This window comes from Leopardus geoffroyi, chromosome C2, assembly GCF_018350155.1.
Source record: "Leopardus geoffroyi isolate Oge1 chromosome C2, O.geoffroyi_Oge1_pat1.0, whole genome shotgun sequence".
Taxonomy (NCBI): Eukaryota; Metazoa; Chordata; class Mammalia; order Carnivora; family Felidae; genus Leopardus; species Leopardus geoffroyi.
In genome coordinates this window covers 87,249,652-87,276,596 of record NC_059333.1, presented here as the reverse complement: position 1 = coordinate 87,276,596, position 26,945 = coordinate 87,249,652, and the positions used below count along the sequence as shown (strand labels likewise).

The 26,945-nt window shown below is 38.0% G+C and overlaps 1 protein-coding gene across 9 annotated transcripts in view; it reads right to left on the bottom strand.

Annotated features, from left to right (window-relative positions):
• The window catches only part of PEX5L (peroxisomal biogenesis factor 5 like), a 229,421-nt gene that overhangs the window by 102,940 nt on the left and 99,536 nt on the right, over window positions 1-26,945 (bottom strand). The gene's annotated exons all lie outside the window — the stretch shown is intronic.

Here is a 26,945-nt window from a genome sequence, read left to right as displayed (position 1 = left end):
GAGCCTCACTGTTCTACAAGTGTGGTACCGTCGGAGAACAGAACGGGAAGGTCCGCCACAATGACATCTCCATGGTTCCAGACAGAGCGTATACAACCACTGGCAAATCAAATGAATATGCTCATATAGCAAAGCAAGATTTCCCCCAGACCATATTGCCACCTCCACCTGGTATCTTCAAATCAAGCTGTGTTATCTCTGACATGTCCATTTATCTTGTGGGGGTAACACTTCTAGAATTCAGAACTTGGCTGATAATGGATTTGGCAATTCAGGGAACGATACTACTCTGCTTATCAGCAGCTGTGCAGGGCTGACAGTGATACACCCATACAAGTCTTTTCGTTTTTGAAGTCAGTGGCTTAAAACATTGTAAGAAATATGTATGCATAATTATCTAGACTTCAAGCTCAATTTTCTAAATATAACCACACCAAAGACTCAATGTTAATCTATTATCTGAAACAATACAGAGAGAGCAAAAATGAAATATATGCTTAAGCATACAAGTGGATTTAGAGTACATTAAGCCTGTATGCTTCTGTGTAATTCTTAGCAACAACAGAAAAGAATAGTGCAATGTTACAAGTTGATTAGCACATTGCCTTCCGGCAATTTATTTCAGCCTATTTCTTTTCGAATAATACTTCAAAATCACTTTTCCTCACTTCCTTTTTTAATTTCTTGAGCTGGTATTGACTGTTTGGAAAACATCACCATATGTAGAGATTTCTATTTTTCTTGGTGATTTTCTGTAGAAAATTTTTCAATATTCTTTTTTTTCTTTTATCACTTTGTTTCCTCACCAGTGATATATATAAAATAATCACTTTTCTAACAAATAATAATTCTTGAGAACAATCTTTTTGTTAACTTCTATTATAAGATCAGGCATACATGAATGAAATGCAGATAGTACAGCAAGTGACATTGACATTTATTAAGAAAATCTAATTTTGGCTCACTTGTCTGTGTTAACATAGTACATAAACAACAGAGTACAAAGTACTGAAGTCACAGGATCTTCTCAGGCTGGACACCAGGCTGTGAAAGCTACCAGACATCTTTGGATGTGGAGGTATTGGCTCCAGGCCGGTCTCACAGGGAGGAGAACTAAATTATTTGGAGAAACTGCTATGTGCTGGGTACTCTGCTAGGTGTTTTACCTATTTTTATTTGTACCATCGCATGAAAGCTCTGTGGGGCACGAACTGTCTTTGCCAGACTGATAGTGAGGTGTGTGTGTGTGTGATGGTGTGATTTGGCTGAAGCCTCAAAGCCAGTATGTGGCTAAACCAGGACTGAAGCACAGCCACCTCCCAGACTGTGTGCTTCCTTCTCTCCCACATCCCCCTCACTGATTGCTATAAATGCAGGTTGTTTATACCACTTAAGTTTCGAGAAGGAGCCACTTCTCAGTATAATCACAGAGTGTGGGTCTAAGGAAATATTTTTGAAAAACGTTTTCTTCAGTGTGCAACGGTCAGTAAGAATCAGCCATCCATAACTTCACTCGTGAGTATATTCTGAATGAAATGTTTTTTTTCTGTTATCATTATGGAAAACTAACCTACAGATTTCATGTATATACACTTCTTTTTATTCCGTAGATCTTATCAGGTTTATAAGCTTTAGCATCACTTTAATTCTTATTAAATGTTAACTTGATGCTATTAAATGCCATCTTTACTAGGATTGTCCTGAGGTTTTGGGTGCACAAAATACTTCAAGTATACAATTCCAAAGTTACATGTCCCATTCATAAGCAATTTTGTAGTTGCAAATTCTATTACTGCTACTATGCAGATTGTAATTTAAAAATCATTTTTATTATTCTTAATCTATCAACAATAATCCAGAGTGCCTTCAACAGAGATATTCAAAAGTAGAAATGGAGAAAAAGTAAGTTAGGGGAAAAGTAAAAGACTATAATACTAAACATCACTGTTAACCCCAAATTATCTAATATATGAATTTAAAAAATAGACTTTCTTTTGTTACAAAAATTAATACATGCTGTTGCCAAAAATTAAGAAAAAGCACTAATAACAAATAAAAATAGCAAACCTGACATTTTCATGCATTTTCCCAAAGTTTCATATTTACAATATTGGAGATTAAACAGTTTTTTAGGATGAATGTTTTAAGAATAGGCAAACTACCATCAACTTTACAAGTTTGAGTGTATTAAATATATTTCTTCATATATACATGTAGGCAAGCAAATACTTGCCACTGATATTAGTTTAACAACGTTGTTTTAAATGAAATGATATTCAGTTTTGCATATGCTGAAAAATTATAAATCTCATAACATCTGGACCCTGGACTTAAACGCACCTGTAAGAAGCTACCCACAAAAAAGCTAATTTCTGATGGTTGTCTTGTCTCTCACGTGCAGAGACAGGATAACCTTTTTTTACTTGGGAAGGTAAATGTCATGGTAAGTGTCATTTTCCAACATGGGAAAATGTCAGAACAATGCTTCCTGGTATCCTCTGAATGCTGGTGATCCCTGCCTACCATATTGTGTCCTTTCCCATTTTGTGTGTTCCTGTAGCTTTCTTCAAACTAGAGGAGGGTTTAGACCAGGCTGGTTCTATCAGTTACAGTTAACTCATCCCCATCCCCTCCTCCAACAGAATAATTTTAAATTTTAAAAGCCATACAAATAGAACTAAATCTGGGTCTACTGGCCAATCCTTGTTTCTAATCATATAGAAGAAAGCACAGATCCAGATGTAAACAACTAGGATGCATGGACAGAGATTCTTAACTAGAGATTCATATATAGAATTCACAAATCATAATGTATTCACTATTGGTTCAGTAAGGGCTTCCATATAGTTCTTCCTTACTATCCTGTTTTTCTTCCACAGCATTGTTTTTCCAGATGAGAGGTACACTCTGCTCCAAGCCATCACCTATTCTAGGAACTCTAGAAAGTCTTTCATTTCTCCTATATAATGGTTGTGCCGCTGGTGCGTGTGATGTGCTTAACAGTCACTTCCTGTTGTGCCCTTCCAGACTCTGCAGGTGGTGGGGCTGTGCAGGGAGTGGGTTCAAGAAAGTCATGGATAACAATCTCTATGGTTGTTAACTCTAAACCTCCACCCACAAAATTCACCAGGATTCTGAGCCCCCCACATGCACATTCACGCTCCTTGGCCTGAGTGATTGGTGCAGAGGGATATTGACTACCATGCGGCCCTAGCACTTTTGCCTTCATGGGTCCCTTCCCCCATTAAAAAAAAAAAAAAAAAGTCAAAAGTCGCATCTTATGACTGTGTTGTTATAAAGACAAACGTAATCCAGGCTGGATTTATTATTACACATCCATTATTATAACAGTCATTTTGGGGGCTCTGATTTTAAGAGAGATTAAAACATTTTTATGGGCCCTTAAAAGCATCTAGTGCCCTATGTACTGTGTCCACAGTGCCTAATGCCTACATTGAGCCTGGGTCATGTCTTTTCAAGAGTCAGTGTGGCGTCCCCAGGTCTGCTCTGCTGTCATCTTTGGGGGCTCTATTTTGGCGGTGGTTGTTCCCACCCTAACAGGCCCCTTTGCTATGGCCACTGCTATCACTATTTTTGTTAGGATTCAGGGAGTCTCCCCTAACAGTACTTACAAATCTTGTTGGGTGCCCAATCAGTAGCTTTTATCTTGTAGTTCTTAAAACACACTCAGAAAATCTGGAACATTTAGGCCGGAGGCAGAAAACATTGCTGTGTAAAATTGATGGGATTCTTAAAATGTAATCTCTCCACACCAGACAGCAAGGCTAAGCACTTCATTCTCTCCTGCCTCAGGGTGTGTTCCTGACCATCCAGGAGCACTTCTGAGAAAGTTGAGTCACCCTGTGTCTCTACTTTTATTAAAAAAACAGCCCTCAATGACTAGAGTCACCAACTGGTTCCAGAGTTTTCCTCACTGTTTTTTTCAATTTCTGTTCCTCAAGAGAGAAACAGCACTGCCTTGCACTCCAAATTCCTGAGTTGTGCATGAAGATTAGGCTCCTCCCAGGGACCTGGTTATAATCCTCTATTTTGTAAAATGGTTTCTGATTGTGTCTCATCAAAAAACTGCCTTGTGTGGGTGGAGACTATGCTCATTTCTTTTGAACCATTTTGTACGATTAGGTATAAAATAGACACTCAAGTTTACTTAATAAATACAAGTATTAGATGCTGTTTTCAAGTTATTTAAGATACTGAAATCACATAATATGGCCAACTTTGACAGGAAGTGAATTCTGAATTAGATAAAAAGTCTTAAAGACATTTAAATAAGTTTCAAGCATCTAAATAAAAATTCATTAATATTAATAATATGTTGCCAAGTAAATATGTTTGAAATTTGCTCTGAAGGACAGATAAGACTTATTTTTAATTAACAAGATCCATTTGTCCACAATTTACCATTTGTTTGTTCTGTTGAGAAGGTTAAACATTCTCCCGCCTAAGCCTAATTGTCACTGTGTCCCTGGGGCTTATTTACCTGTGTGCTTAGCAAGCTTTCTTGACAAAAGGTCAAGGTGACAGCACTCGGTTCTCATTCACCTATAACCAGTGATGAATTGCTTAAGTTTACTATCACGTTTACTCTGACTAATGTGGCTCTAAATTACTTAGCACCTATTTTATCTCAACATTGAGATAAATATAAACAATATATATTTACATATTTTATTTAATATATATTTATATATTATGTAAATAATATAAATTTGATAATTAAGAAGTAAATGTAGAATAAAGTATTGTTTTATTGTTTTGTATGATAAATCCAAAATTTGTTATTTAAAGTTATATTTTATAATATATTTATATTTTAGAGACTTTTAATAATATGTGAAATACACAACCAAAAATGTAATCTTAATTAAAGGTTACTCTTGTTACTTTCAGTCCCTTATTAAATATCTCAGATGATTTGCAAAACAAGGTACTTTTCTGGGGTTATTTATAAGAAAAAGGAAACCAGTGAAAAACACAAAGTCCTAAAGATTACCTTGTTATTATTTTCTTTTTGAAAAATGTCTCCCCAAATATAAGTACTCCAGACTGATTGAATCTTACTTGTACAAATGGATGGATATCCCAACATTCAAGAGAAAGTATGATAATTATTCTTCACCAGCATGGGTGCTTAGAATAGTTGCTTCGACTAATCTGAATCAATGGTGCTTTGAGGGTAAGGAAGTTGAGACCTGGCCTCTTTCTGAGAAGAATTAGGAGAAGAGGTCTTGACGTCTGGTTTCTAAGCATATGCAATAGCCAGGTTAGTGCAGTATGTAAGATCTTAGACTGTTGAAGGTAGGTGGGAAGGAAACTTTGGAGGAACCATGTCACAAAAATAAAATATGGTTTCTTTATCATTTCTGTCTTTTCCAGATTTTCTAAGATTGGAAAATTTTCCAAAATAAATACAATAAATAAGAATCCTTGTAGGTAAATATGTGGTTAAGACCATGAAACAGTTTCTGTGAAACTTACTGATCAGTGATTAGATGCATTCCCCAACTTCTTGCCCCTAATAAGTAATATATCCATATACCAAGTCAAAAACAAGTCACAAGAAAGAATTTCATCCCCCTACTAAATTAGAGACCTTTAAATGTTGACAGTTATCTCAGAGCAAAGAGACTGAGTCCTCACACCCCTTTTAAAATAGATGGAAAGGCCATATATTAATATATTGCTACCAAATTATTGACTTTGAGATAGCAAATTTATCCAGATGTCACAAGGAAGAATTATACTGCATCCGTTTTTTTTCTAGAGGAGGACTATTAGCTAGTGAAGTGGAATTTGTCCCCTTTATTAATGTTTCAGGTAAATTCTATTGCTAATTTTTGAACAAGAGTAGTGGACTTGGAGCCTGAGCACCCAGAACCCTTCTTTGCGGCTTTCCTCATTTTCTGGAAGGTGCAAGTGTTTTTACCAGCATGTTCCCCAGTCACCAAATGCTCTAGTTTTATTGACATAACTTAAGAAAAGTAAATTAAGAAACTAGGCCAATTCTAGCCAAGAAAGTCTCAGCTAAGGTATTCCATCTGCCTGACTTCCCTGAAACAGCTCTAAGAGAGAAGCTGAGGTTGTGGGAATTCCTATTCTAAAATTCTGGATCAGTCTCTGGCACCTCAGCTTACCTAGATAGTCCTCTGGGAGTCATTGGTAATGTGTGGGTTGGCTCCTCCCTAATGCCTCCCTGACCCTTGAAAGGGAATGAATAGTCTCTCTCACCTTGTGGATAAGAGTTAGGGAAAGAATGAAGAGACCTTGGAGCTGTGAACTCTAATGAGTGTGTGCCCAGGTATGGTTGAAGGGATTACCAGTTAATTGACCCCGTGCAGCCTCCACAGTCCATGGAAGAGAAAGAGGGATGGCCATGCGGCATGTGGGCACCAACACTGGGACTGAAGTCAGAAGACAGAAGTTTTAATCCCAGCTCTGCCTTTTATACATTATTTTCTCTAAACCTTCATTTTACTTTCTGAAAATCAGATACAGTACTTCACAAATTTGTGAGAATTAAATAAGATTATCTATGAAAGCACTTGCACAATGCCTGTTACATTGTAGGTATTCGATAAAAATTAGTCAACTATGAACTTATTGCTGAGCTCATGGGCTCCATGGCCTAATTGTCCTTATGAGATGGATGGCAAAAGATGCAATATTATGTCTGTGAGATTCATCCATGGAGTAAGTGTTATGACATTCTTACCACTGCGCAGTATTCCATCATCTGAATATACCACCATTCATATGAATGAATATTTATCCATTCAACTCTTGATGGACATTTGGGTTGCTTCTGGTTTTTGGCTAATGTAGAAAACACGGTAATGAATTTGAGTTTGGAAGCCACAGAGACTATATGAGGAGCAAACAACTGAAAAATAAAGGTGTAAAGAGTAAACAGACTTCCATAACAGCAACAGAGGCAGAGAATAGTCACAGTACATATAAGAGGTCTTATCCATGAGCAAATTAAGTCTGAATCTCTGCAGTCAACAATCAAACACCAGGGTTGGGATGACCTAAACCAAAAGGGACCAGTAACGCACAGAAATCAAGGATCAGAAAGCAAGACTGGGACATTGAATCTAGCAACCAGTGGATAACGAGAAACCAGTTTCTAATGAGCTGGGATTAATAAACGTTATGGGCTGAGCTGTTCCCTCCCACCCCCTTCCAAATTCATATGTTGAAGGCCTATCTCCCAGTACCTCAGAATGTGACTCTATTTAGAGATACGATTTTAAAATGAGGTATTAGGGCGTTCTCTAATCCAATATGAATGGTATTCTTTTAAGAAGAGGAAAACAGGACACAGAAGAAAGACCATGTGAAGACATAGAGAGAAGACAGCCATCTAGAAGCCAAGGAGAGAGGCTTCAGATGAAGCCAACTCTGCCAACTCCATGATCTCAGACTCCTGGCCTCCAGGACTGTGAGAAAATAAATTTTTGTTGGTTAAGCCATGCAGCCTGTGGTACTTGTTATGGAAGCTCCAGTAAGCTCATAGATTAAGTAAACAACTACTGATTACAAAGTGGTCTTCCTTTGGTACCTCAGAAAACTGTTTAGAAATATCCAAAGACAATCAGTATGTAGCAGGGTTATTTATAAGCTTTCGCAGAGAATTCCTTTTGTTACTTCTAATCTGCTCAGAGACTTCTAGATACTGCAAACTAGACATTCTGAACGCAGGTGGCCACAATTGGCCACTATTGTAGTGTCCTGTCGGGGACTATGACCTACTTGTCAGGGAGAATTGCCTAAAAGAAACTCAGATGAAGATCGTGCCTGGAGTGGTCAGCCTGCGCCAGCAGGAGCTGTGCTTCTCAAACTGAATTGAGGTTTCTGCCACATGACCTCAAATTATAGTTTGGAACTTCTTGAAAAGAATTTTCTTGTAAAAAAGCATTTCACTTTTAATTTCAAAATCTGACTTGTCCAAGGAAGTTATTTATTCCCAGCTAAAAGTTTATTAAATTATATACATCTTAGAGACTTCAATTAGTTAATATGTATATCAGTTAAAACAGTTGATATGTACATAAATATAGAACAGTTGAAAAAATAGAATAATTGGGAAGTAATCATGTATTACAGGTAGGTTTTTTTTTTTTTTTCTTTTCCACCAGCTCTTGCTAATATCTCTGCAGTTTATTTTGTGGCAGAGCTTATGGCTTGTCTCTGGCTGTCAGATAATAACCTGGACTGTTCTGTATGAAGACGTCAGCTTGGGACTTTAAAGGAATCAGGATTTCTGGAGTGCCTGAATGTTTTAAATGAAGTCAGTTTTCCTCTTTCTAATCACCATAAATCTGTAACTCACATTTCTATTATTATGCAGGTGACACATAAAACAGTTCATTTTACTCTTCTGTCAAACTTTCCGGCTAAAATCACAGTCCTGATTAACTCCAAATGTAGGACACTGTTATAAATATCAATAGATGTATGAAATTTGCTCTTGAAGTTACCACTTAAAGACCTATTAAAAAAGAAAGAACAACCTCTCGATTCTCTCCCCTACCTTGTGTATGGACACCCATGAAGACGAGAGGCTGTGTTGAAAGGACAATCAGGTGGACCATTCAGCGAGTCAGTATTCTAGTGGTTTTGAAGCCAGTGTCTCTATTGTGTCTAGACCCATGTCCTGTGCTCTGTATTACATGTTGCCTTTTTTGGAAGTTCTCCTTCAACTGACAAAACGGGAAGGGAAGGAAATGGCTCAAGCTCCTACCTTTCCTTTGGTATTATTCCATTTGCTCATCTATCAACTCCAAGCTGCCAAGGGACACTCTAACCCAGTGGTGTGTGGCAACATGGCTTTATATACATATGGCTACTGAGGCTAATTAGTTGGGTTCTGTGTTCACAGAACATGGGGCATGAAGTTGGAAACCCAGGGTTTAATACTCAGAAACTACCCTTTCCGTTCTTGTGTGACCTAAGGCAGAGAATTTTGTTTTCTCTAGGTTACTAGTGGGAATGATACTATAAACTGCTTCACTGACTCTGCAGGGTTTTTGTGATAATCAACTAGGTGATATATAAAAGTGAGCATTCAGCAGGCTCTAACAATTCTATAAATCAGCCGAATCTCATTTGTTAAGTAAATTATTATTTTTTTTTTTTAATTTTTTTTTTCTCAACGTTTTTATTTATTTTTGGGACAGAGAGAGACAGAGCATGAACGGGGGAGGGGCAGAGAGAGAGGGAGACACAGAATCGGAAACAGGCTCCAGGCTCTGAGCCATCAGCCCAGAGCCTGATGCGGGGCTCGAACCCACGGACCGCGAGATCGTGACCTGGCTGAAGTCGGACGTTTAACCGACTGCGCCACCCAGGCGCCCCAAGTAAATTATTTTCTATATGTATTTGGGAGTCTATAGTATCTAAAAGAACTATTTATTATTTTGAGAGTAATTTGATAATGCCACACTACAACGAGATGAAAAAGTTAATGAACTTGCCCTAACAATAGAAATCCAAAGCTAGTCTAGATCTGGCCAATTCAAGCAACAACTGCAAAACTCCAAGGTACCATTAGATTGCTAAAGAATTCACAGGGTGTTTTATGTGCTCTAGGATTGACAAATATAGAGCCATATTAAGAAATGTATTCAACCAAAGTTATATAATCACAATAACAAAGATGACTCTCAACTTTCAAAGTCTAAGAAAGGATTCAGTGTAGAGAACCTTGAGATTATTGAAACATTTCCAGCAGTTCTAAAAGTATATATTTCTACTAATTAGTTCATTGGTTTGTCTGATGAATTATTAATAGGCACCATATTCATATCTTGTTTCTAATTCTGAAGAACTAGAACAGTTTGATGAACCATTTAGTTCACAAAAGTGTTGGGTCATTTTTACATTCTGCTTCAGGCAGATTGTATATGTCTCCTATACTGGAAATATGTTCATAATCTGTGTCCCAAGTCACTATAAATAGGCAGAAGAGTAATTTGATAATGTTAATTTTAAGCTGCCTATGAAGTTTTTCTGAATCTCTTAAAAATAGATTCTCTGCTATCCTCTAAATTTTTTTCCTCCAAACTCTGAGATATATATCAAAATAGATTAAATTAACATTTATTTATTTATTTATTTATTTATTTATTTTTTTTATTTTTTATTTTTGGGACAGAGAGAGACAGAGCATGAACGGGGGAGGGTCAGAGAGAGAGGGAGACACAGAATCGGAAACAGGCTCCAGGCTCTGAGCCATCAGCCCAGAGCCTGACGCGGGGCTCGAACTCACAGACCGCGAGATCGTGACCTGGCTGAAGTCGGACGCTTAACCGACTGCGCCACCCAGGCACCCCTAAATTAACATTTAAAAGAGATTTGGCCTAGACTCATTTCATCTTGCTAAATAATACAGTATGGTCTTTCAAGTTCAAAGATAAAAAAGCAACTACATGGTACAGATATTTCATTAGACTGACTGAAATTACACTAATTGTAGGTTGATGTTATATGAACAGAAAAAAGTTAATTACTTAACATGAAGATCCTAGTTGTTCCCATATCAACATATGCCAAATTTTATAAAACTTTTAAAAGTTTCCCAGAAAGTATAAGAGGTCTTGGATTCTCTACCTAAGATATTTCTTTTTTTTTTTTTTTCAGTTTTTATTTATTTATTTTGTGGGAGAGAGAGAGAGAGGCACGAGTGGGTAAGGGGCAGAGAGAGAGGGAGACAGAGAATCCCAAGCAGGCTTGAACCCACAAACTGTGAGATCATGACCTGAGCTGAAATCAAGAGTCAGATGCTTAACTAACTCAGCCACCCAGGGGCCTCTCTACTTAAGCTACTCCTATAAACACTAAATTGAAGAAAGCTCCAAATGGTTTAAACACCTATCTAAATCAATTTATCTGAAAATTTACAGTTACTCCTCTTCCCCCCCCCCACCAACATTAACAATACCACATTATCTCCTTCCTTCTAGCCAATTAATCTGTTCAGGTACAGTAAAACACAAACCTAATTAACCAGCATTCTCAATTAACTTTTCCAGAAAATTTCATGTTTAGAATAAAAATTAACTTACAAGCAAATAAGCTCATTTGAAAGATTCTGAAGATTCCAAGTTACGTACCACAGTCAGTCTATATTCATTCAGCCCATCTCTGACACCTGGGGACTATTCAATCAGGAAAGATGCACCAGAGTAATAGCCCCGAGGCCTGTAATACCCCCATTCTTCAAAGAAAGAATTTGGTATAGTGTATTGCACTTAGTGATGCAGAAAGAAGCAGGAATACATTTTAGAAACATTTGCCGCTTTAAAAAAGCTTTTTTTTCTCCTTTAGTCAATCTTGATGCGATGAAAAATTTCAATTAAATATGACATTCAAATGGTTGTGAGTGTTCTGGTTAATTGAAACGCTGTCGTATATCACTAGATTAAAAACACAAAGATTTCTTTTTAATTTCTTAAACTGCTTTTCCTCAAATGTTACCATCAAGACGATCAGTTATTTTATTCATTTTTTAAATGTTTTTATTTTTATATTTGAGAGAGAGAGAGTTCAAGCAGGCAGAGAGAGAGAGAAAGAAAGAGAGAGGGGGAGAGAGAGAGAGAGAGAGAGAGAGAGGAGCTGAAGCAGGCTCTGCGCCAACAGCAGTGAGTCCGATTTGGGGCTCGGGCTCACAAACTGTGAGATTGTGACCTGAGCCAAAGTTGGATGTTCAACTGACTGAGCCACCCAGGTGCCCTAAGAAGATCAATTATTTTAAAGGTCTACTTCCTGTTTTTCCCATTAGTTCATCACAGATCACAGTTGTTTTTAGGTATAACACATATATATTCTGTCATACTTAAATGTATGTATTGTATATCTATCCATATTTATATCTATACCCATATGCAAATCATGGCCAACTTAATGCAGCAGTGTAAAAAAATTGAGATTCATTTTCTAGTGTTATTTCCATTTATAATAAATTGTGTACAGACCTCATTACAAATGTGCTTTAAGAGATTTTAAATTTCAGTAAAAAACACAATGTACTCTGTTGTAGAACTTTCTATGTTAAAGTCATCAAGATTTAGAAATTCCAGAAATATTTTTTTCTGCCTGACCTTTCCAACAACTTTAAAAAACAATTATTTCAGTAGGCTTAGAGTTACTCTGACCTTTTCTTTGAAAAGGAAAAACGAAGTTGTTTGCATTTTTCCCCTCATTAAAAAAAATTCTTGTCTTAGAGAAGACTTAATTGGAAATAGAAGTGTACTTCTTATCTTTGGATATTTTAATACCATAGTGATTTCAGGTACAGCAATGACACAAACTATGCCCCAGTAAAAGAAAGCGACTGACAGTTTTTGTAAGAATTTAACTTGGATTCATCCATTATGGAGCTTATTGTCCATTTAAGTCTCTCTTAATTAGTACTGTAGAATTTTACTCATCTGTTTTCAGTTTAAACTCTGTGAAGGTTTATACTTTTATTTCAAAATCACATAGTACCATATTAATATTTTTATCTCTTTCCTCTTCTTCAAAATGAACAATGAAATTAGGTACTTCAGGACTCTGGGATCTTTTATCAATAATATTTCTCTCCATATGATACTGCACAGGCAAGAGCAAGGGTTTACAAAAATACACCAACTGGATTTTGCCTTTGATTAACTTGGGCTTCAGAAAGTTGATGTCTCACTAACTTTTAGAAAGCTTTTAGAAAGTCAGTATTCCTCAGGGCATCAAACTTCCACAGAGGACAGTCCAAACAGTAGGAGTTGCCTGGTATCATAGAATATTCTTGCAGGAAGGTGGGGGGGGGGGGGTGGGAGCACTTTGTGCCTGTGTCTCTGCCTATGTCTGTAGAATCTTTTTCCATCACTTTCTGTCCTGTAGCGCCTCACTTGGTAGCTTTTCTGCACCACTCACCATGCTGGTTAAGGCTGTATGGACGCAAGTTTCTGGTCTCTGCAGAAACTGTTCCCTTCATCTGGAATTCCCATCTCCTCATCTCTTCCTGTTGAATTCTATGTATTCTTTCATATCCAGCTCAATCACCATTCTTCTTTGTTAAAGTCTAGACTGTGATCTCCTTGAAGTTGGATACTGAGACTCCTATTCTGTTTTGTGTTGCTACAAGCACAGTCTTGTGAGTACAGGGGTGTTAAGTGAAAAGCTTGTTGAATGAATGAAGGCATGAAAGGATGAATAGATGATATATAGTCCTGCCTACCTAAGACTTCTTGAGGTTTCTTCCAAACCACCTCCTCCCCAAACTCTTCCACCAACATCTCAGGCAGACTAGGAATGGCTCCTGGCTAAGAACGTAATGCAATTCTTAGCAGTAATAATTTAAAACCTTTTGATCTCATTTTAGTAGCCAAGGGAAAGGCTATTATGAGTTTATGGCTCATCCATGGACTTTTCATATTTTCTGCAAAGCCATTTGTGGGGGTGGTTGGAAATCATACTTACTTTGGATTAAAATACAGTAGCAATTTGGAAGAGGGAGAAAGGAGAGAAAGAAGATTGGCTTAAAAAACTGCAAAATTAGGGGCATCTGGCTGGCTCAGTTGGAAGACCATGTGACTCTTGATCTCGGGGGTCATGAGCTTGAACCCCACGTGGGTGTAGAGAGTGCTAAAAAATAATAAACTTAAAAAACTTGCATAATTAAAACAAATTTTTGATGGTAAGTTAGTCCTCTCTTCAACCTCCCTCCCCTTGCAGTTATATCCCCAAACCTTTAGTGATATCTGCTGGAGTTACAAACATCTTCTGTAAGATGTAGCCTTTTGCTTATAATTGAAGAATAGAGCCAAATTCCACATTCAAATTGACAAGGTGTGGAAAAAGGAGAGAAAAACAGAGAAGTAACTGTATGTTTTGTTCAGTGCTATATATGAAGAACCCAAACAGTAAATGACACGGAATGGGTGCTTCAATATTTATTGAATGAATTTTTAAAAATCCACAAACCTAAGACTGACAAAACAGAAGCAGGAGCTTAGAGCCAGAGAATTTAGCAACCTTCAAATTTGCAGAAATCTTGTGAAATGATGCGGGGATGGAGAGGTGCTGAATTTCACAGTGCAGGAGAGCTTTGAGTCAATCTTACCTTGATCTTAAGATTTAGGGAGACTCAGCTGGCATAGAGGTTAAATAACACAAAAGAGAAGAAACTGTAACTTGAATCAAAGATGTCTTAAGGAAGGACTGGTACATGTCCGGTGATTTTGAAACCAACACAAATGAACTTAGTGCTGAGAGATATGTGGAGAAGACACTGAATTTTGAAGATTACTGGAAAAAGTTGAAAATTGCGGTGATGTATTACGTAGAAATATAGTGGTTATGTGTTCTGCCTGGAGGAAGGCAAGAGAACATTTTCTGACCTTCCGAGTGAAACAATTTCCTGAACAATGTGAGAATGAAGGGGGGCAAGAGACAGTGTTAGAGAGTCACCCCTGAAGAAGAAGGCTTTGTGCATTTGATGTGTTCTTCATTTTAAAGCTTCCAAGAATAAAATAGTTCTTTACTTGACATCTAACAATGAACACAGCAATTTCTACCTCTGAGGAAATTACTCAGAACAGTAAACTTATCTGAAGAGCGTCATGGTCCAAAGAAGAAATGAACATCAGAGCATCTAGCTAATAAAAATAACTACCAAAATGATATTAAGCAAGCTACAAAGTTTCCAACTGAATTGTCATGAACACTTCTTGAAGTGGATATGATTATATCCTCATTTTACAGAAAAGGCGCTTGAAGCTCACAGAGAATAACTTGCCCAAAGATAGGTCTCTAGTAATAGCAGTAGTAGTAATGAGCAGTAATCACTTACTGAGCATCTAAAATGTACCAGGTACTGTGCTGAGTACTTTACATATATTTCAACAGTACCTAGGTCACAACAACTCCTTAGGGTCCATATTTTTCTTTTTTATAACCATTTACAGATGAAGAAACTGAGACAGAGTCAGTGGGAGAACTAGTAAGTGTCAGAGATGGGACAAAAGTCCAGAGTTTGTCTGTGTTTTTGACGGCTATGTTTTATTGTCTACTAGAAAGCTGCGATTAGAAGCCAAGCCTGTCTGTCACAGGGGCCCACACTGTGAGCCATGCCTTTCTACTGCCACCATGTTCTACTCAGTGATACCGCGGAACTTCTATTGCAGTTTATGTCTTCCTTGGACAAACACACTGGATACCAAGTAGCCACATGTGGATAAATTCCTGGTGTTACATAGGTCAAATAGCTGGAGGGTATGGTGAGAGCCAGGATTTGGGCACAGGCATATTCAACCCCAAGTTGTATGCTCTTTAATTTGTACTGCACTAGGTAACTTTTGTGAAAAGTCCTGAAGACACTGTGGCAAACCAGCTTTTTCAGTGTCATTGAAGTGGATAGTTTTTACTGAACTCCCTTTCTACCTCCCTCTGGACAAAGAGGCAGAAAGTCTTAAGTTTAAATGCCAGCACTCCAACTTACAAGGGTGCAAATTTGGGTAAAGTGACCTTTCTGAGCTTCTCCGTTCTCATCTGTTAAAATGGGAATAATTATACCCACTTTACAAAGCTGTGTGGAAGAACTCAGTAAAGGGAGTGAACACTGTAGGCACTTGATAGACAGTAGTTTCTTCTCTTTTCTTTCCTTGCTCCTTTCTCTCTCATCTCTTTCTTCTCCTGGGCAAAGCAAAAGGTATCACCATTTTTAAACGCTATAAGCACCGTGCCAATTAGTGTATATTTGTGTGTACTGATAAGACTTATCCACAGACAGTAGAGAAGAAAAGGGGTCCTATGGAATGAAAAGATTTGAGAATTTTTTCAGGGACTTCAACTGCAAGCCCTACTGAATTCTCTAATGTACTTTATATCTCAGGCCAGCTCAAGGCCAGTGTGGATTGGGAAGCACATTCCACAGATCAAGTACCATCTCATTCTATGTGCTCATGGCTTCACATCTATAAATCCCAGATTGTCTTTTGTGTACACCACAGTTACTAGCACAAAAGGAAAGGCAAGGTCAGGGAAGTAACAAGACACTCTGTCGAATTCTTTATGTCGGAAATCAAATGGAATCCTTAAAACACTCCAGCAAAGTAGGTCCTCATACTTCCTTTCATAATACTGAGGGTTAAGGTGGCAGTTGTGGGACTTAATCTGGTTTTGTTTAACTCTGAAGCTGAGGATCTTCCTACGACTATAGCAGACTGCCTTCCTTTAGGTACTTTATAAAGCATGAGCTAAATGGAGACAGTTCTTAGGCTTATGAAAAGCTTTCCAGTCAGAACTACTCCTTGTCTCCTATTTTGCTGAATGATTATGGGACTCTTTCACAGGCACCTTAAGTCACACTTGATGGAACTCAGGCTCCATGCTTTTCACATGTAGAAGTTACAGGGTCAGCATTTGGAGAATGTTTATTTCCTTTTGAGTAATTCGTCTGCGAACAGAATAGGCTGCCACTAACTAGGTGTGTAGTGGCTGTGCCTGGAGCAGGGGTTCATGGCTGGGACGTCTGCTCTGTGCACATTCCTGTGATGAATGAGAAGGCAAGTTTAGCAGGGGCTTTCCCCCAACTCTCTTTGAAATGAAAGAAGAAAAAAATTAACAACAAATAACTTCCTTAAAATAGCTAAGTGTAACTTCCTTGATATAGCTGCGTGTTAGAAGTGCTTGCCTTTCTTAGCTGCCTAGAGAGAGACCTGACAAATGTCCGTCAGGAAAAAAGAAAAGGAACTGCTTCTCTAGGTTCCCTGCTCCAAATTTATTTCATGGAGGCAAAACACAATGGATAGGAAAGTGGGAGCCCTCAACTTATGATCTGGGTGGAAGCTCTGTCATATCCGTCTGTTGTCTCTCCTAATCAGAATCAGCTCTTTCTCCTTCCGAGGGGGTCTTGTTTCTTAATCCTTTCCTTTTTAGAGGGAAACTCACTTAAGCCCTCCTTCCTTCTTAACCTCTTTATGCTTTAGGTTGGGTCTTTAATAAAATGAAACTTGTGTTTAAGCATCCACTCCTTAGCTTTAACGGAGAATCCAAAACATCCATTTTTCCAAAGCAGAGTTGGTAAAACCAGAAGCATTTAAACAAAATTTAAACAAAACATATCATGTTTTTTTTAAGTTTATTCATTTATTTTGAGAAATAGAGATTGAGAGCACACGAGTGGGAGAGGAGTAGAGAGAGAGGGAGAGAGAGAATCCCACCCAGGCTCGGCAGCTGTTAGCGCACAGCTCAACACGGGGCTTGATCTCATGTCATGAACTGCAAGATCACGACCTGAACTGAAATCAAGAATCCTGAACCAAAATCAAGAGTCCGATGCTTAACAAACTGAGCCACCCAGGCGCCCCATATTATGGTTTTAATTGGGAAAAGCGAAAGGCATTAATGGAGAACCTATTATATGACAGGCACACGATATGTGTTTGATCTAATATAATCCTTACAAAAATCTTATAGAAAGAAGGTTTTATTATTCCCAAGCTTAACAAAAAGAAGACAGATTCAAAGAGGTTAATTTGCCCAGGAGCACTGAGAGAAAATATATCTATTTTCTAGACATGCCTTAATAAACTTTTCATGTTTTCACAAACATTAGTTCCATCAGTACAGATAGGAACCACATCAGTTTTGTTTATGTGGAATCCTCAACACCTAGGAGAGTTCTTCACACTTAATAGATGCTCAAAAAGTATTTTTGAATGAACTTATTTGCACTTTGCTACATAAATGGATATATTAGCTTTCAAAATTAATAAAACAGATAAAGAAAACACATAATAGATGTGTATAGACTCAAGGAGAAAAACAATGGTAGCATAATATAAAGCCAAAAGCAAGTCTAGTACTAAAATGGATACCATGAGTTCCATTTTTCTTTTTTCTTTTTTTATATTTATTTATTTTTGAAAGAGACAGAGACAGAGTGGGAGTGGGAGGGGGGCAGAGAGAGAGGGAGCCACAGAATCCAAAGCAAGCTCTAGGCTCTGAGCTGTCAGCATAGAGCCCGATGCGGGCTCGAACCCACAAACTGTGAGATCATGATCTGAGCTAAAGTCAGATGCTTAACTGACTGAGCCATCCAGGCACCCCAAGTTCCATTTTTCTAAGATATTTATTTCTAACTAGGAACACTGAATCCTAATCAGTTACACAATATCTAGTTTCTTTAAGGCAGGAAACAAACTAATTGCTCTAGACATGTATAGCCCTTCTAAAAAGAAATTTTCTCCTTCCTAAGGAATTTTGTCCTGGGAAATGGCACTGGAAAATATAATGAATAATGTTCTAAAAATATCTTTAAGGTAGACATGACAATGAATGCATTCTATTAGGCCGTTTCTTACTGTGTCTATCCATAATGGCCAGTAGCATCACACTAGAGCATAATCCAATAAACATCATCATGTCAGTCGAATATGAGCTTAAAAAACTAGCAGAATGAAGACTTTTACTTAAGTCTCAGTTTGCACAGATGGTACTTATCTCTCTGATGCTGGCAACTCATATTTGAACTACATTACAAATGTATTTTGTTTAATTATTTGCTTGGAGCCCGTCCAAAGTTTTTAATATCTATCAGCCTTTATGATTGATTCTTCTAGTACTTTGCAACCCACCAAGTATCATCACAACCACAATGAGAGTGAAGAGAGACATATGTGATCCAAGAATCTGAGCGAGATGACTCAGTCAGCATCTTCTCCCTTGGTGTACAAGGGTAGGGACTGCTACTGTGTCATCTGGAGCATGACAATGAGAACACAGTCACTGGTTTTTCCTGATATAGCTTGCAATCCATCTGGGACTCTAGACATCCATTCTCATTCACATTCATGCACATCCCCTATTACTCCAACTCCTACACCTTTTGGCAGGAAATATCCACACAGCTGGACTGGATTCATAGGATGTTTTTATTTTTTGCCTCATTAAACTGTAGCTTTCCTCAAGCAATGTGTTTTCTTTATATTACAGCCCAGAAATCATTGAACAGGAAGAAGTCATCTCAGATAAGTGCTTCAGGAAAAGGCTCAGGAATGGGCAACAAAAAGCATGTTCTTTCTGTTTTATGGAGTATTCACACAATTCTCCCTCCTCGATTCCCTACACTGGACAAGTATTTATTGAATATTCTGTAAAAAATTCTCTCTGGTGCTAGCTAGGCAGGTTTGTAACTGCTGTGGTTATTATTTGTTGCCTATAAGATTATGGATTAGAGAGCAGTAAGTCAGCCAGTCAGCAAATACTGCCAGGAACTGTAACAGGCTGGGGAGATGGTGGTAAACAAGACAAACAGATGTGATCCTTACAATTTGGAAGGGCTGAGTGATATTACACAAATATTTTCAAGTGTGGTAAGTGCCATAAAGGAGAAGCACAGGGTATTATGGGAAGAGACAATAGCAGGATGTAAGACAAATACCTCTTTCTTTATTTAGATGTGCCAGGAAAATATCTCCTCTCTCGATTATCCGGTGCCAACCTTTAGAATTTGAGGACTTCCCCATTTTTTTAAATGTATTTTTTACTTCCAGTATAATTAACATATAGTGTTATCTTGGTTTCAAGTGTATAATACAATGATTAAACAATTCTATACATCACTCTGGTGCTCATCACAGTAAGTGTACTCTTAATCCCCTTCACCTATTTCACCCATCCCCTTACCCACCTCCCCCCTGGTAACTACCAGTTTGTTCTCTATGGTTAAGTCTGGGTTTTTTTTTCTCTTTTTTTTTCTTTTTCTTTTTTTCTTTTTTTTTGTTTTGTTTCTTAAACTCCACATATAACTGAAATCATATGGTATTTGTTCAGAGCTTCCCTGCTTTGATTTCTCATATCATAGCCCTGTTTGAAGGACAGAACATTCACTGAAACTATCATAAGCTGGTTATTAGAATGCTATTCAACTAATTTAAATATCTTCATAATTCATGCAGAAAGATCAGCCTTGCCCTTAATGAAAAAGAATTCCATATTCATTTCATAGGAAATGAATTATTAAATTGGGAAATTTAATATATTGGTTATTTGCTTTACATTCTCTGTGAGTCAGTCTGTTCAAAGACTTCAAGTGAATTCTTGATTATTCCAATAAAGAGAAAGTTGGCCTAAGTATTTATCCAGTGAGATTGGGTTCAAGTTCCTCCAAAGAATAGTGGGAAAGCTATCATTGGTACACGTGTAGCAGATTTGCAGTGGTTCTCAAAATGCAGCTCCTGCATGAGCATCAGTGGCATCAACTGGGAACTTGTTAGAAATGCAAATTCTTGGCCCCATATTCAACCCACTGAATCAAAAACTCTAGGGATGAAGGCATCATGCTGTGTTTTAACAAGCTCTATGAGTGATTCTGATGCATGCTAAAGTTTGAAAACCAATAGCATAGTGTTAACATCATGGGTTTGTAATCCGACAGATCTGGAAACAGCTCCAGCTCTCTACCCCTTGGTAGTTGTGTGACTATAGGTAACAATCTCCGTATGCTTCTATCTCTTCGTAGTAGAAATATTGGTAGAATGTTAGACACAGTAATAATAGTGTCTAACTTTTAAGTTTGATGTGAGGATTAAAAGAAGCAATGCTTGTAAAGTTAGGTAAGCATAGTATTTAAAAAGTGTTGGCGGCTATTTTTAATGGAGTTTTATCTGTTTACATTTATGGTATTGGACTAATGGGTTATTGATTTGGTTTACTTTCAGGACAAACTGGGGCTATATTTATTTCTAATCCGGGTGACATCATGCTCAAGAAGGCAGTAAATATCAAAACTGTCATCAGAGCTATCAGTGTATTTCAAAGACACAGAAAAAAACCTCCAAGCTAACATATATAATCAAAAGGTATCATCCACTGGGAGCACTGGATAGAGAAGCATCTCTCAGACTAGGAGGCTTTCACAGGCTTCAATTTTGTCTGGGATAGGTCTGACCTATCCCTAACCCTCTGCGTGGGGCTATGGGATAAAGTCTTCCTTGTTGCCTTGCCAGCTCAGCTGATCTCTCTCTGTAGAACTCTTTCTCTGAACCTCTCCTATGACACTGATCACTTCTGCCATGTATTACAGTTATTTATGAGCATGCCATTATTGGCCAACCAGATCACCTTCTTGAGACATGACCCAAATCTGAGTTATCTTCATACCTCCCTCAGCTCCTACCATCATGGGATGGTATCAGCGCTTGGGATGGGATCAGGGTCTTGGGAATGCATGAATGAGTCAATGAATGAGTGAATGAATGTTTTCAAACCTAAGTGCAATGCTGAAACAATGTACTTCATACTCTTACCACAGTAGATAAGCACTAACCATAAGAAAAGAGACAAGCTATCTTACCTTCCCCCAAAGTCAAATTTGATCCCTATTATCACCTAGAAAAAAATGGGATCAAGTGGATTTTGCTTCCTAGAACCAATTGGCAAATACATATCTTGTTTTTCTTAAGTACTTAATCTCTTAGGACCATGGAAATATCCACAGCTGCAAAGAGGATGGCATTTCCTTGCCACTTTATACTTTAAATATATTAAGAGAATCAATGAGAAATTAGATTAATCTTTGTATTTTAGGATATAGTGCAGTGCACTGCACATAGAAGGTGCTCAATCAATATTTGTTGAATACATGAATGAAAGAAGGGCTGTAAAGTGCTGACCTTGGCAGTATAAGAAGAAAGCAATCAGGCAAGTACAATAAAACGACTTACTTATCACTTTCGTCTTAGAAGCCAGACATTCTGGCTCTTTTTAAACTCAAGTAGGAAGGCTATGTGCAAACCTGAGAGACTAGGATTGGAAAGTCCAGTAGATGGAATTTCACATTAGAAATTCATCCTCTTCTTCCCCAGGGAAGATGCTCAGAGGCTAGAGGAAGTGCCCTGCTTTAAAAAGTTTTCATTGGCAGCAGTGTATTTTCAGTAATAATAATACTGGGCATTCTTGGAACTCAGCCTAATGTTATATTTCTTTTTTGTTGATTTATTCTTTTGAATAGATGTTACATATCTCAAAAAGAAAAAAATCAAGGTATCCAGTGGCAAATCTTCCTCATACCCCCATCCCCGATTTCCCTAATTCATCCATCCAGAGTGCCTTAACCATACATAACCACTGTGAGTAGTTTCTTACATATCCCTCCAAAGTGTCTTTCTGCTTATACAAGCAAACACAGATATTGCGCATATTTTCATTTTCCTGCCTTTTTAACAAGAGGTAACATACTATACCAATTATTCTGTACTTTGCTTTTATCACTTAATACATCTTAAAGATTTTTCTATATCAGTACACAGAGAAGTACTTCAGTTTTATTATATGTGTATGATATTCAGTTGCAAGGGTATACCTTAACTTACTTATCTGGTATCTTATTAATGACTAGATTATTTCTTATTTTTTGTCATTAAAATCATTGCTATAATAAATAACCTTGAACATAGTGCTATATGTTTTCCAGGAGCAATAGTAACTCATTATCTGTAAATTTAGAAAAATTATCTTGATTTTGGGCCAGACACAAACAAACAAAAAACTATACCAATATTTATAAGAGTGTTAATGTTTCAGTTACTTGGATTATACTTAAAACTCTTTTCTCTCTGTGGTCTATATTGTGCATTATTTACTGCACACACTGCTTTACTCTTGATTTTAATCCAATCTCTGTCCTTCAAAGACCCCTCTTAAGTCTTCTAACATTCTTGTGTTGGGCACTAATTTTCACTCAATTGGTCAGATCAAAATCCTCTTTCTCATCTCCAACATCCAATCCCTCAGCAAGTTTTCTCAACTCTCCCTTCAGAATAAATCTTGAACACCATCTCAACCCCATCATTGATGGCACCTTGCTCTCATCTTTCACCTGGACCTCTCCTCACTGATTTCCTGCTTCCACCTCCCCACCTGCCCCCATAGTATTCTCCTTAAAAATCAGGATGGGATTTTGAAAAAGAAAAATCAGATCATGATGTTGCCTTTAGGCTCAGTCAATCATGATTGGCCCCCATTTACTCTCCAACATTGAGGTTAACCCTCTCCTGCTCATTCACTGTGTCCTGTCACAGAACAGAACTAGACTTGTCCCCACCCCCATGGCTTTGTATTTGCTATCCCTCTTGCCTTCCACCAGACCCTTGTGGCTCCTTTTCATTTTCATGTTTAGGTCTCAACTCAAGTGTCATCTCCTCAAAGTGGCCCCTGATCATATCATAAAAAAATAATACTTCCACCATTCTCTATCCTTTTATCTTGCATTTGTTTTCTTCATAGAACTTATTACCAATCATGGGTATTTTTCTAAGTGTTAGCTGCTGTCCTTCCCACTAGACTGAGACTGTTGCTCCGCAGAGCCTGGGCTTTCTCATTTGCTGCTAAATCTATAGCACTTAGAGTTGTGCACATGATAGGTGTTCGGCAAACATCTGTGGAATGAATAGGTGGATTATAAAATAAAATTTGTTTAACTGTGCATTTTTGGATAGCTTTGGAAATGGAGTAGTATTGAAAACTAGGCTTCAACTCATAGAAATGCTATCATCCAAAACAGCTTTCATAATGTCTGTGTAATGTCTCATTTTAATATGTGTCATAAAAAAGGAGTGGTGTGGACTTTGGCAGATCCATATATCTATCTATATCTATATCTATATCTATATCTATATCTATATCTATATCTATATCTATCTATATAATATATACATATATCTTTATGTATATATATATGTAAGATATATACATATCTTTGGAAATGTGGGGCAAATCTCTTAATCTCTTTGCAGCTCAGTTTTCTCATTTGTAAAATGGGGATTTGAATGATATGAACTCAAGTTATATTTTAATTATCTATTAATTGAATAAGTATTTTCAATTAGTATGTTCCAGCCACTGCGCTAGGCCTTGGGATCACTGGTGAACAAGACTGATGACAGCACTCCATTTGTGAAGCTTACAGCTTAGTGGGGGGAGTCACATTTTTCCAAATGGTGGTAAGTGGGATAAGGAGAGATACGTGGTACAACAAGAGCACAGAACAGGGGCCCTGACCAGGTCTAGGATGTCGGCATAGGCAGAGACATGCGACTTGAGATCTGAGATGTCAGGATAGGCAGAGACATGTGACTTGAGATCTGAAGGGTGGTTCTAGTTGTAGTTAATTAGGCGAGAAGGGGTTGGGGAGAGGGGACAGCACTCCAGTGTCAGGAGAGTGGCACATGTAAGAAGGGGAAGCAGGTCAGTGTGGCTGCCTGCAGAATGACAGGGAGAGGAAGGGGCTACGCTGTGTTACTCAGTGGGCTGTACAGACTTGTGAACTGTTTCCACTGTCTGTCACCACACTGCAATAAGTCTAAACATTGAAAGTATGCGTTTAGACATTTTTACAGCAATTTCACAAAGAAGTTTATTTTTGTTGAATCTAATAATAAAAAAGTTGGGCTTGCATTTTGCATGACTTTTTGTTTCTGTTTCATTTATCTGAGTAATTAGCCTTTATCACATTTATAAAAGCATGGATCCGCAACAGAGTAGATGCTAAAAAACAAAACAAAACAAAGCTGGCCCTTCAGTAAAAATAGTTTGTAAAGCTCTGGGCTGAACTTTATGAGCTAAGTTAAAGATTTTGGTTTTCATCTTGCAAGAAATAGGTGTAAAGTGCAGCAAATGCTCATGTCGTTGGCATACTAATGCACAGTTTGCATGGGAGGAAAAACTCTGAGGTGACAATTTCCTTTACTTCAATAATAACTGAGTAAAACCAACCTATGTGCACTTATAAGAAATGAGATTGTGAGCCTTTAGATGGGACTTATTTATTCCTGTGTCTCCAGAGCCTTTCTGAATTATAGAGAGAAATTCAATAATATTCGCCGAATTAAATTTTAACTATAATTCAGAATAGTCATTCTCAAAGTTTGCAGCCTGTGAACCAATTGGGAGCACTTGTAACACTCCCTTTGGACCCCTGGTTTGTCCAAGGCTCACTGTTCCTGGGGAGGGAACCTACAAATCAGGGAATGAGGAAGGGTTAGGGCCTCATGGGGACACATACCCTCCCCACCCTAAGCTTCAGAAATAGTGCATACAGTGGCCTTCAAAAACAAAAAAAATGGTGGTGGGGATGGGGCGGCATTTAAACAGTTGTGTATCTGAATTACAGTCTAAACTTTCCAACTAATTCTGGATAGAATTTTAAGCACTTCCGTCATTTTCCACAAGCAACCATCAGTTACCAACTGGAGCACATAGTTCTTTCTGTGTTAAATCTAAAGCTCAGTGATTCTTATAAAAACCCAGCAGTCCCCTTTGGTGTTACAGAGAAGAATTGAGGGCAAAGGACTGGAGCTGGCTTATACTCATTCAGTTTTATCACACAGAGAACAAAACCACCAGAGCACAAACCCCAGTTTTTGTTGAAGGTAATTAAATGCAAACTCACTCCAGCAAAATCACCAAGATCCACACTCGAAGCCCCTTTATTCTATTACCTTTCACTACATCCTCTTTAGCCTGATGACTGAAATCTGTAAGCAGTTGTCCCTGTCATTAGTGTGAGTTATTGAGAGTCCAACTGTAATTCTACCGTCTTTACTGACTCTGGGTTATATCCCAAAGGGAAATATGTCAGGCTAGTAGGGATCACATGATAATGACTTAACCTGTCAAGTCTTAATAATCTTATAATGGAGAAAAGCAGTGGCAAGGATTATTTGAAACAAAGGATAATCCTGAGTGACATTTAGAAATCCTGATTTTTTTTTTTTTAAATAGCTCTAGCCACCTAAATACAGTTAAAATCAGGTTGCTTCCCCATCTGGCAGCAGGGGGCAGCCGATCAGAGTCAGCTCTGGCTCTGAAAGTAGTTTCAAGGATGAAAAATTTGCTGTGGAAAAATCCTCAAAGGGCTTAAATCTAAATGTGGACAACCCAGGAGTTGATTCCTCATTTTAAATGTATTTTTTTTTTTAAATGGCTGAGTTAAGTATAAAGAATTTTGCATTTACTTTCAGTTCATAGTCTAATTTATATTAGGTTGGACTTCATGAAATTGCCCTGTGTGTGTGTGCATGCGTGTGTGTATGTGCGTGTGTGTTGTGTGTCAAAAGCTATTAAATATTGGCAATTTCTAAGGGTTAGATCTAACACTTTGGAGTAGAATTCAGATATAGATACTTTAAATATACATGAAGGACAGGCACATGTTGTGACCAGTAACAGCCGTTGGTTTCAAGGGAGAGTGATGAGTCCTTGTGAAAACCTACCTTAGCCTCTCCTTGCTCCCCACAACTGGGATCATGGGTATTCCTCAACACCCCATCTATGGTGTCTGTTCCAGAAACAAGTACCTCTTCAACTTTGGGTCACATTGCCCTTGCCCACTTTGTTGTTCTGTCTCCATAGTCAGCGAACACCCACCTTGCTGTCACAGTCACCTGCTCATCAGATCAGGATACAGTTGTGGCTAAAATCACAGGCTCCAGAGTACTCTCCTTATTTTCAGAGCCCACAGTGGGAAACAGAATTTCTATGTCTGAGTTGCTGAGCCTTGAGCGAGCTCTTTGTCTGTTCTGTCAGTGGTTCTTAAAGCGTGATCTAGGCATCACCACTACCTGGGAACTTGTTGCAAAAGCAAATCCTTGGCCTACTCAAACCTACTGAATCTGAAATTCTCAGGGTAGGGTCCAGCAATCTGAGTTTTATCAAGTCCTTCAGGTGATTCCGATGCATGCCGAAGTTTGAGAACTACTGGATTAGGTCATAAAACTGCATTTCTCCTTTGATTTTCTTCTGTTACCGATGGCCTTTGATAAGCTCTTTTTCCTAGACAGTATCTGATTTCCTTTCCAGCAGTGTAAAAGTTTAGCGGAATCCCAGGCTTTGGAGGTAGGCCCTTGTTATGCATGGAATGGCTTCCCAGTTGCCAAATGCCA